The following is a 10,508-nucleotide window of genomic DNA, read 5'->3' as shown; positions in this document are numbered from 1 at the left end:
CCTTCGCTACCAGTGAGAAAGAGATGTGTAAAAAAGTCTCACTTGGTCAAACACATCCGTACCCACACGGGTGAGTGTCCATACAAATGCGACTACTGTGGGAACAGCTTTGCTGAAAGAGGCAATCTGGTGACCCACATTCGTACCCACACGGGCGAGCATCCATACAAGTGTGACCACTGTGAGAGCAGATTTGCTTTAAGAGAAACACTGGTGGCACACATCCGTACCCACACGGGTGAGCGTCCATACAAATGTGACTACTGTGGGAAGAGCTTTGCTCAAAGGTGGGCCCCGGTGGCACACCTTCGCACCCACACGGGTGAGAAGCCGTTCCAGTGCCACCTCTGCCCCATGGTCTTTGCACAGAGATCAGCCCTTGCAAGGCATGTGCGAGCCCATTAGACTGAAGAACCGTATCACTGTCAGTTCTGCACAGTGACGTTCAAAGAAAAACACAATTTAAAATGCCATGAAAACAATAAACATACTTCAAAAACCACTTCCTTAAAGTTTTGATGCAATTTCCCCACATTCGGTACTGAAGCAATTGCTAGCTATTCTGTCTCACATTTCAATTAGCACCCGTCCTGTGTTTCATGTTCCTTCTTGTGCTCGTTCCTCACCAGAATCCTCTTAATTGGTCAGGTTGGGATAAATTATGCAAATTTACATGCCTTCGAAGTACATCACCACAGTGCAATCTATCTAGTTGCTTTCTATCCTCTATAAGAAACCTGAACTTACCAAACTGCTGCTATCAGGAACGGGACTTAAACTGTGGCATGTGCAGATGTCATCATGTCATCATTTTACTAGTTTGAGCCATTGAATAACGTGTGTAAATTCTGGTTACAGTTCAAGAAGATAATATTCTCAAGCGTATCACCCCAAAGAAGCCGAGCTTCTTTGGGGTGATACGCTTGAGAAATGGGTCTTTGACCCCACCTTGAGTAGACTGAAAGTACTTTGTGCCGTGGCTCCCTTCAGCCTCGGATGTCCTTGAGCCGTAAAAATGCATGATCACTATTTCTTTCAAACATTAATGACAATAAGCAAGTAATATTCCTTGGTGTCGATTAATTACAACCTAACAGCATGTGTCCCTTCCTATGATTTCTGTCAAGGAATGCTCACTTAGCGTTGCAGTAATTAACGACTGAGTAGCGATTCTCTTCCTGTGTTTTGCGTTCTTCACGTGACCTACGCTGAACTTTGATGTTGTAGTCCTCGCTCGGCTGTTCAATACAAAACATGGGAGAGAAGATAATCGGTATTGAATTATTTAGCTGTCTTATGTAAATCTTCTTCCCCACTGTCGTTGGTAAAGCTGGTAAGGCTGAATTCAAAGCAGTTGCTTTAAATAACCTGCTAATTACATGACATAACCTCATAAGGGTGTTGCCTGCCATGGCTTCATTTCATTTTTTACTGCAGGAACATTTTGTAATGCGTGCTCTTTGTATTACATCTTTGCCTCGACTATCGGTTTTCTTCTGCATTTGTTTGGAATAGTTACTTATGCCTGCCTGCTTTTTTGCTTGCTTGTTCTGTGAGACATTTTTTGTTACCTATCCTTAATGCATTTATGCAACCTGTTTCCCAGACATCAGCAATTTCATTTGTTTATGTACATATATTCACTACACTGTCTTTTTTGTCCCAACTTTTTCTAATGCACCCGCACTCTTTTCTGCTATGCCCGCTGGCCTTGAAGGTAACTAAATGAAAAAAAAAATATCTCCTGCTCATCCATGTGTAACATTCTGATAAGCATCATTACAAGCTATAAATCACAGATCAAAGAACGGTGTGTCTGTTCCTTTAAGCAGGTGAAAACTTGTAGATTAATTTATCAAGGTGGTGTTCCTCACTTTTAGTACTGGTCATAACTGAACATTTTTGGCAGATATAGATATATATATATATGTGTGTGTGTGTGTGCCTCTTTTCATGAACTGTAAAATATGGCTTGGTTATGCCATCCTGCGTGAGCAAAAGCTTCATGCCAATAAGTTTTCTCAAGTACAGGGTCTTGAATATTTGGGGGCCGGGTTTTAAAAAATTCCTATGTAAAATCTACTACCCCATTCGAGCTGAAATAACGTTCACAAAGTAGCAAAATGTGGTCTACGTTATCTGATAAGTAATTCAACATCGGTAGTTGCCTAGATTTTTTGGAATGGACGGAAAACTGCTCTCGGCGGCGTGCAGAATTTTCGCAGAAGCGAGTCGAGAAGCTGCGTTGACATGGTGCGCCATCTTTCGAGCGGCGAGGCAACCGGCATCTCGGGCAAGGCCGTTGGCGCGCTTGTTTCGAAGGTGCAGATCGTCAGCTCGACAGATGGCGCACCATGTCAACGCAGCTTCTCGACTCGCTTCTGAGAAAATTGTGCACGCCACCGAGAGCAGTTTTCCGTCCATTCCAAAAAATCTAGGCAAGTACCGATGTTGAATCACTTATCAGATAACGTAGACCACATTTTGCTACTTTGTGAATGTTATTTTAGCTCGAATGGGGTAGTAGATTTTTCATGGGAATTTTTTAAAACCCGGCCCCCAAATATTCAAGACCCTGTGTGTTTTTCAAGCATATGTTTTGCATAATAAAAAAACACCTCAGTCAAGGTCAACTTGTGTGATTGTGTCGTTGCATTTACGTTCTTTTGCGTGACTCCAAGCGGTAGGGTAATAGCATGGGTAATAGCATGTAATAGCAATGCAAAGTTCCGTGCACTTGACACCTGGGCAAACCTGCATGAACCAACGCTATGCATGCGAGAACGAAACCGAAAATGAAAGTAGAGCCTCCAAGATTCTTGTACCCGCTTCTCATCTCTGAGGCCTGTACGTTTCCCCGGGTCCGCTAGGTGCGCTGTGCACAAAAGTCGGCCGTAGATTGGAGGATTGGTGGCTGAAAAGCAGAGATGTGGCATAAGGTTAGAATTGTAGGAAACCGTAGGTAAAGGTGATGGCGAATCTTAATGAGAATTGCCAACACAGTAAACAAAAAAAATAATAAAAAAAGAAAAGCTGAGCTTGGTGGCAATTGCCACCACCCCGTTTCAAAGGGGACGCTCCTATCCATCCATCCAGCCGCTGGGGCCTACGGTAGTGTCCGCTCTTTACTTCTATATTACTCTATGACTATAGTACGGACCAAACGGGACCAAATACGAAGGCGACCAGTTGCTGTCATGGCAAGTAAACTCAGGTCGTTCGCAAATTTGTGCGTCACAAATACGTCTTTTTTGTGTTTATGGTCTGGATGCATGTCAAGCCGCTGCATGTCGTGTTTTGTCTTCGCGCGTGCATGGCGGTTTTACGACTCGATGGCGCTTTTGCCGGTCGGAGCAAAGCCAAAGCTTTGCAAATGTCTAGCCACAGATGCAAATCGTTTTGCCGCTGTCAAAGCTACTCGTGTAACCAGAGTTAAAGCAGTTAACTTTGGTGCAGGTTGGAGTACTTTGCCGTTCGAAGTGGATAATTCATCGCGTGCACCCGCGGGCAAGTAAGCGCAACAAGTGCTAATGCGCTGACTTGCACTGGCTAGCCGCTAAATATTGAGTGGGTCTCTGTGTTCTTCTGTGACAGCATTGCTGAAACAGTCTTGAGAGAGCCTTTCGTAGCTGCTTTCAGCTACGAAAGGCTCTCAGCTGCTTTCAGCTACGAAAGGTGTGTGACTACAGTCGGTGTGCCATTTACTTTGTTCCGAGGTTTATGCGGTCCATTCTGCCTTTAATCGCCGAGTGAGCGCAATTCTGCGATTGTCGTGGTGTGTTTGCTTTCTCGAGGACTATTGTAGCTATAAAAGGTATGGTTCATATGCGCCTAGACACCCGAGAAACTGTGACACCGTGCTTAAAGGGCTGCTGTCTATTCTGGGGCCCGATGTAGGTGATGAAGGTGGCGGTACTTGTAGCCTACTGATCGCGCCGATGAGTTGAAAAAAAGAGCATGTCAATATTGATTTTTTTTTGTGGCAAAGAAACCACCGCGCTCTGCTGTTATAGAATCATTCAAGGATTAACATTTAAGCGTTTTAATAGTCTGCACCGAGCAAGGACAAACTCTTGACACTCTTCCATCGCATTATTTATCTTCCCTTTCACATGTCCTCGTGTCATTCATGTTATTATTGTTTTAATGCACATAGTATAACAATGCTAATTGTGGCTTTGGCACATTATTTTCATTTGGGCTGCTTTCTTTTTTCCATCTCACAGGTGTCATAAACCACGTTAAAAAGACAAGGACTGCTAATTGCCAGGAGAATCTTCCAAGGAGAACCGCTGCCAACATCAGGAGACCCATAGGTTGATGCTCGTATCCTGTAAAACCATGTATCCTTTGATCTGAATGTGTTGACCATAGTCCAACGTATTTGGGGTGAACCCTGAAACTGGAATATATTCCAGTTAGACCAGTTAGAGAGTAATTATTAATATCCACCAGAATGCACCCGTATGGCTGCTTCAGAAAGTTAGATTCAAGCTATTCCATTATTCTGCAAACGCTCTGCTTTACTCGTTCGGGGTGATTGTGCCTTTCTGCAGCTTTCTTTCAGTCATTGTTGCATTGTTTATGCATGTATTTCTTTGTGGCAGCACACTGCTGCTTGCAGCTTTCTGGGGAAAACGTATGTACAGCAGAAATGGCAAAAGCTGCAGTGCTCTGGGCAAGGGCGTCCTCAGAACTTTTTTAGGGGGGGCACACGATGGCTGGGGATGGGGTACGCCGCGAGTTAGCACCAAAAAGACACTATTTGTGGTCTAAACTACCTTCATGAAACGAAAATTAGAAACAGCAAATTAGTGCTAGGCTTGGAGAATATGCATTGGATTTTATTAATGAGCCAAGAATTAATATTAATAATCAAAATGCGAAAAGTTACAATCACCAAAGCGTGCTAATGAAGCTGTGTAGTTGTTTTCTGCAAGTGCATAAGAAATATACGAATTTCCAGGAGGGAGGGGCACCAGCCCCCCTTGCCCCCCCCCCCTTCCTCCAGATGCCCATGGTTCCAGGATATTCAGTGTCCAACACTAAAATGGTAGGGGTTTATCATAGTTTAGCTGACTAGATGTGCAAAACCATGTGTTCATTCTCCATTCGGAGAGGACACTTAGGGAGGGACGGGGGTTTTAAAAATAACTTTTTTTATTTATGACTTGAATGTCATGAAAGTTCGCACACAGATGCATTTTTCTCGTCTGATTCCAAATATGTAATCATAATTGAGCTGGCGGTATTAAATCTTTCAAAGTCTAAAATGTAATTAGGTAATTTCTTACACAGCTTTAATGAACTTTCTCATTGCATTTTGTTGCGTTTATTTACATGAATTGATAGCTGGAGAGTTCCCATACGTAGTGACATTCTTCGATTTTCTCTGAAGGCATGTCATCCTGATATACTGTGTCGAGAGTAAAATGTTGCAGTATTTGACACTGCAACTAGTTAAGCCAATTGCAAATTGCTGTTTATACGTGGCCTAAACAAAAATGTAATGAGGAAGTTCATTAAAGCTGCATAAGAAATTACCTAATTACGCTCCAGAATTTATGATAACTTTTGACCGAAGATCAGCAGCTCAATTATGGCTACATTTTTGGAATCAGAAGAGAAAAACACATCTGTGTGTAAAATTTCATGAGATTATAGTCATAAAAAAAAGGTGAGTTTTAAGACCCTCGTCCCCCCTTAAGCTCCTCCTTGAAGGGGCACCGCGATGATTTCATCAGTACCAGTTAATATCATTAAATAGATTTACCATGCTTTCCAGAGAATAGAGCAAAAAGAATTATTGAAATCGGAGCACGCAAACGAAAGTTATTCCACTCTGAAAATTCAAAATGAAAGGCTCGGGCGAAAACGCACTTCACTCGCCCATTTCACTCACCCAGTACCGAGATTGGGCGCTACCAATTAGAACCACACCTAGCGCACATGCAGCGGAAGCGTGCATGCAGTTGTTGCTTTGTCGGGGCTGTAGACAGCCGCGCATTTTGACGGCGTCTTCCCCCCGTGTACGCGGTGCCATAGTCAGGGCAGGGGTGACAAAGGAAGCTCCCCGAAGTTTATTAGTCTGACTGGAAGGCTGTCGGCAGTAGCTCCCCTCGTCCCCAAACTCGACTCCCGTCTCCTGTCCGGCCTTTCTCTTCACAATTTCGGGCAAGGTGTGTCGACTGGCTTTTTTTTTCGCTGCGGTCTTGGTATGGTCACGGCCAGTCTCGACGCGTGCGCTTTCTGGTTTGAGCCAACGTTTTTTGAACAGCGCTGGCCGCCATGAAGGTTTGAAGCAGAATGGAAAGTGTCGCCCCTCGCTGTATTCTTGTTAGTTTTCGTTCGCTTTCCCTGCTTCTTTCCAGTTTTTGTGGCATCCGAAAAGCTTTCAGTACTCAGAGACAATCAATATTTTGGATCCATTTCACAAGTATACAGGAACAATATGCAAACTGGACGCCCAACCAATGAGAAAGGCAGCGCCCTATCTGGATGCCACCTCATTTCCGCTGCCGCAAATGGCCGCCGCGTTGCGACACCATCGGCTCAAAACAAGCATTTCTAGCGAAGATTAAAAATCAAATATTATGACTTCGGTGATCTCATTGTGCGTTCAAGACTTACCATTTCCCTTACTCTGCATACAAAGAATAAAGACCCCATGCTTTATCTATGTCGCAGGGCACCTTTAAGGGTATGACGCGATAAGTTTACTGGGTTAATGACCATATATATGAAATTGGTCATCATCTACTTAACGTTCATAGACTGTGGTGAGTTCCAGTACTAATACTAGTGCAGCGGAGCAGCAGTTAAGCGATGCGCCGCTCCACTGGCAGGTGGCTATTTCTGTCACAGCTATCGGTAAAGATTGTGCGAACATGTTGCTCTTCCTGAGCAACCTCTCGCAAACAATCATTAATTTAATTGCCACCTGCCAGGCACCGCGGTGGCTCAGTGGTTATTGCATTCGCCCGCTGGCCCGAAAGATGCAGGTTCAGTCCCGGCTGTGGTGGTTGAATTTCGATGGAGGTGAAATTCTAGAGGCCCGTGTGTTGTGTGATGTCAGTGCTCGTTAAAGAACCCCAGGTGGTTGAAATTTCCGGAGCCCTTCACTAAGCATCCCTCATAGCTTGAATCACTTTGGTAAGTTAAACTCCCATCAACCATAACTGCCACCTGCGTGGTGTTCAGTTTACTCACAATCGGGTAGGCAGGTTGTGATGATGCCACAAGGTTACGTAAACTATGTGACGCAACACCCTCTTCTGCAGAAGACAAGGTTCTTGCTAGGAGTTAGTAGGTATGGAGCGATGGTTTTGCACTGAAGCTGGAGGAGACATTCAAGATCTGCCTAAAGGGTATATGACCTGATAGCAATGATGTGTTAATGGCTATAGATGGGGATGTGGAGATGCTCTACGTTACATGCATAAACCCCTGGTAGTCCTCATACCTCTGCTAGTGCGATGGTTAAACAATGCGGCACTTCTCTGCGATAGCAGGCGGCGCCACCGGTTGGGCTTGTGCGACCCTGGTTGCTATTCCCAAGGAACTTCTCGTGACCAATCATTGATTAAAACTCGCGATGCGGTAGGCAGGTTATGATAGCGTCACAACATCATGTGACCTAGGTTGCTTCTCTGGGGATTTTTCATGGATTTTTTACTCGCAACCAGTGACGCTGATAACGCTGCTGGCTTTTCTGTGACACAATGCCCTTAACATTGTCGCATTAAAACTGACCTGTATCAGCTGTTGCGTTGTGAACTCTGCAATTCTACATTTTCATGCATTCAGGCATGCAAGACATCCATATTTAATGATTTAAGTTAACATTTAAGTTAACTGCCGTGTTGGAATTTATTTTTCGTTACTTGTTTGCAATATTTATGTGAATATGTGTATGTGTGTTCTTTGCTAGTTTAAAATGGTTTTGAGCAACTTGAGTTACCTGAATCAGTATGCTATTCTCTAAGGGTAGTAGTAGTAGTAGAAGACCTTTATTTGGCCAAAATTTACAGGCCGAGCATGTCGACCGTCTGGGCGACCAGAAGTCGCTGTTCTTTCTCCCCTTCAGCGCCAAGCCAGTCGAGCCAGGTGGTGATGGATAAAAAAGGTGGGGGGTAGGAACCCGACTGCTGAGTAGCCGGGCAATAGAAGAGGCAATGGGCAAGGTCCGCACAGATACAGGGGCAGTTGGGACAGGAAGGGTCCGATCGATAGCGATAGAGAAAGAGGCGAGACGGGGTGATGACTGCATTCATTTGAACGTGCCGAAGAAGGCGAGCCTCCGGCACTGTGAGTGATGGATGAGGGGGAGGGTAAAGGCGTTTGTCATGTTCAAATTTATAGGCTGAAAAATATGGTGCTAGAATACACAGAAGAACTAAAAATAAATACAAATCATGAATTAACCCGTGCTTAGATGAAGTGTATACGCGGTCAACGGGTTAAAAAACTAAAACGAAACCAAGCAGTACTCCACCTTGGGGGATTCCACTATATATTTGACGAACCCTCCAAGAAACCTGTTTTCCTTCTTTCTCAGTGTTATAAATGGAATGTGAATGCAAGCGTTTCCTTCTTTATGGATCGAGAACACTTAAAATAATTTGTGTGCGCACGTCTGCACGTTCGGCGTCTTCATCTTGGCAAGGAATGACTTTCAGTATTTGGAAACAGTGAATGACCAAATGGCCACGTGTCGATAGTTCCAAGAAACTAGTGTGTTCGCATAGCCTCCTTATGCAGAAGTGCAAGACGAGAGGTTGAGACATCTTAACAGTACTGAGGATGATGGTGCTGATGGCACAGTTGTGCTTGGGCCGGAGAACGGAGAGGTTCTTGTAGAAGAGGTTTGCTGAAAAAGCTGAAGTGTAGAGTGGGCAAGTTCATCATCATCATCAGCCTGACTACACATACTGCGGGGCTAAGGCTTCTCCCATGTCTCTCCAATTAACCCTGTCCTTTGCCAGTTGCGGCCACCGTATCCCCACAAACTTCTTAATTTCATCTTCGCACCTAACTTTCTGCCGCGCCCTTCTATGGTTGCCTTCGGTTAGGATCCACTCCGTTACGCTTAAGGACCAGAGGTTATCTTGCCTTCACATTACATGCCCTGTCACGTGGTCGCAAACTTTAGTTGCTTTTAATTCTCTTCTGCTGAAACGATTCTGGCAGAGCTCAATACCATGAGCGTTTGGAAAACTGCTTTCCCTGAGTTTAGCAGCAATTATAGTACAGAGAATTCGACTTTGCTTTAAGGTGAAACGAGTATTGGTTGTAGCTGCCACATACAGTTTTTGGTAATATTCATGTACTAAATTTTGCGCATCACTTCACGAAAGCAAACACCACGACAATCAAAGAATCATTTTGCGATTATAAAAGCTGAATATACGGACGGCATAAACCTCAGAACAAAGTAAATGACACATCCAATACCTGTAGCCACGTCTGCTAGAGCTGCAAGAAGTTACGGAAAGCCCACTCACGACTGTGTTAGCTAGAGTCACAGAAGAACACAAATCGAGATCCATTCAGTTTTATCAGCTTGGCTGGCTTCAAATGGAAAGTTCCTCAAACCTGCATGAAAGTTAACTGCTTAACTGCATGATTACCTGGATATACATCCTCGACCGCGGCAAAATGATTTGCATCTGTGGCTGGACATTTACGGAGCTTTGCTCCAATTGGTGAAAGCGCGAACGGGTCAAACCTACCAAGCAAAGGCGAAGCACGATTTCATTATGACACATTGCTGCAGCTTGTCATGCACACATTGAGTCGCATGAAGCCAGACCTGCAGCATAAACACAAAACAGGACGGATCTGTTGAGTACAAATTCGCAAAGACCTTAGTTTGCTTGCCACATGGCAGCACCGCATGATCACGTGTACTCCTAGAGCATGCACTCTAAGTTGTTGCCATTTTTAATGCTCAGAGCTATGAAGGAAAAACAAAAACTCAGCTGCCCTTGCAAAGCCAAATTGTGAAAACTATTGACGAGGGAAATAGTTGCCATAATGATTCAAGATAATATCTTCATATTTCTGTAAACTACATGACATCGCAGCTCGATTCGGACATGTATTCATGACTCGGGTATGAAAAATTTGTGGGAAAGTTGAATTTTTTAAATAAATTATATGAACATTACAAACACTGTATGTGGCTGGACAGCAGTCGAGAGCAAGAAATACTCGTTTCGCTTTCAAGCAACATCGGATTTTTCGTACTAATTCTCCAAACGCTCATGATATCAAGCTCTGATTTGGTTTGGTTTTGTGCGGTATAACGTCCCAAAGTGACTAAGGCTATGAGAGACGCCGTAGTGGAGCGCTCTGGAAATTTCGATCATCTGTGGTTCTTTATCGTGCACTGACATTGCACAGTATACAGGCCTCTAGAAATTCTCCTCTAAAGAAATTCATCAATATCAAGCTCTGCCGGATCCGTTTCATCGTAAGAGAAAAGTAAAAAAAAACTTACAACCATG

The 10,508-nt window shown here is 44.1% G+C and overlaps 1 pseudogene; it reads left to right on the top strand.

The window, feature by feature from the left end:
- Positions 1–3,930, top strand: LOC149366418 (uncharacterized; annotated as a pseudogene).
- Positions 3,931–10,508: the final 6,578 nt, after the last annotated feature.

The sequence above is a fragment of the Amblyomma mixtum genome, chromosome 1 (assembly GCF_055824585.1).
Source record: "Amblyomma mixtum isolate Tamu chromosome 1, ASM5582458v1, whole genome shotgun sequence".
NCBI lineage: Eukaryota > Metazoa > Arthropoda > Arachnida > Ixodida > Ixodidae > Amblyomma > Amblyomma mixtum.
Note: the sequence above shows the minus strand (reverse complement) of the source record. Positions and strands in the feature narration are given on the sequence as shown.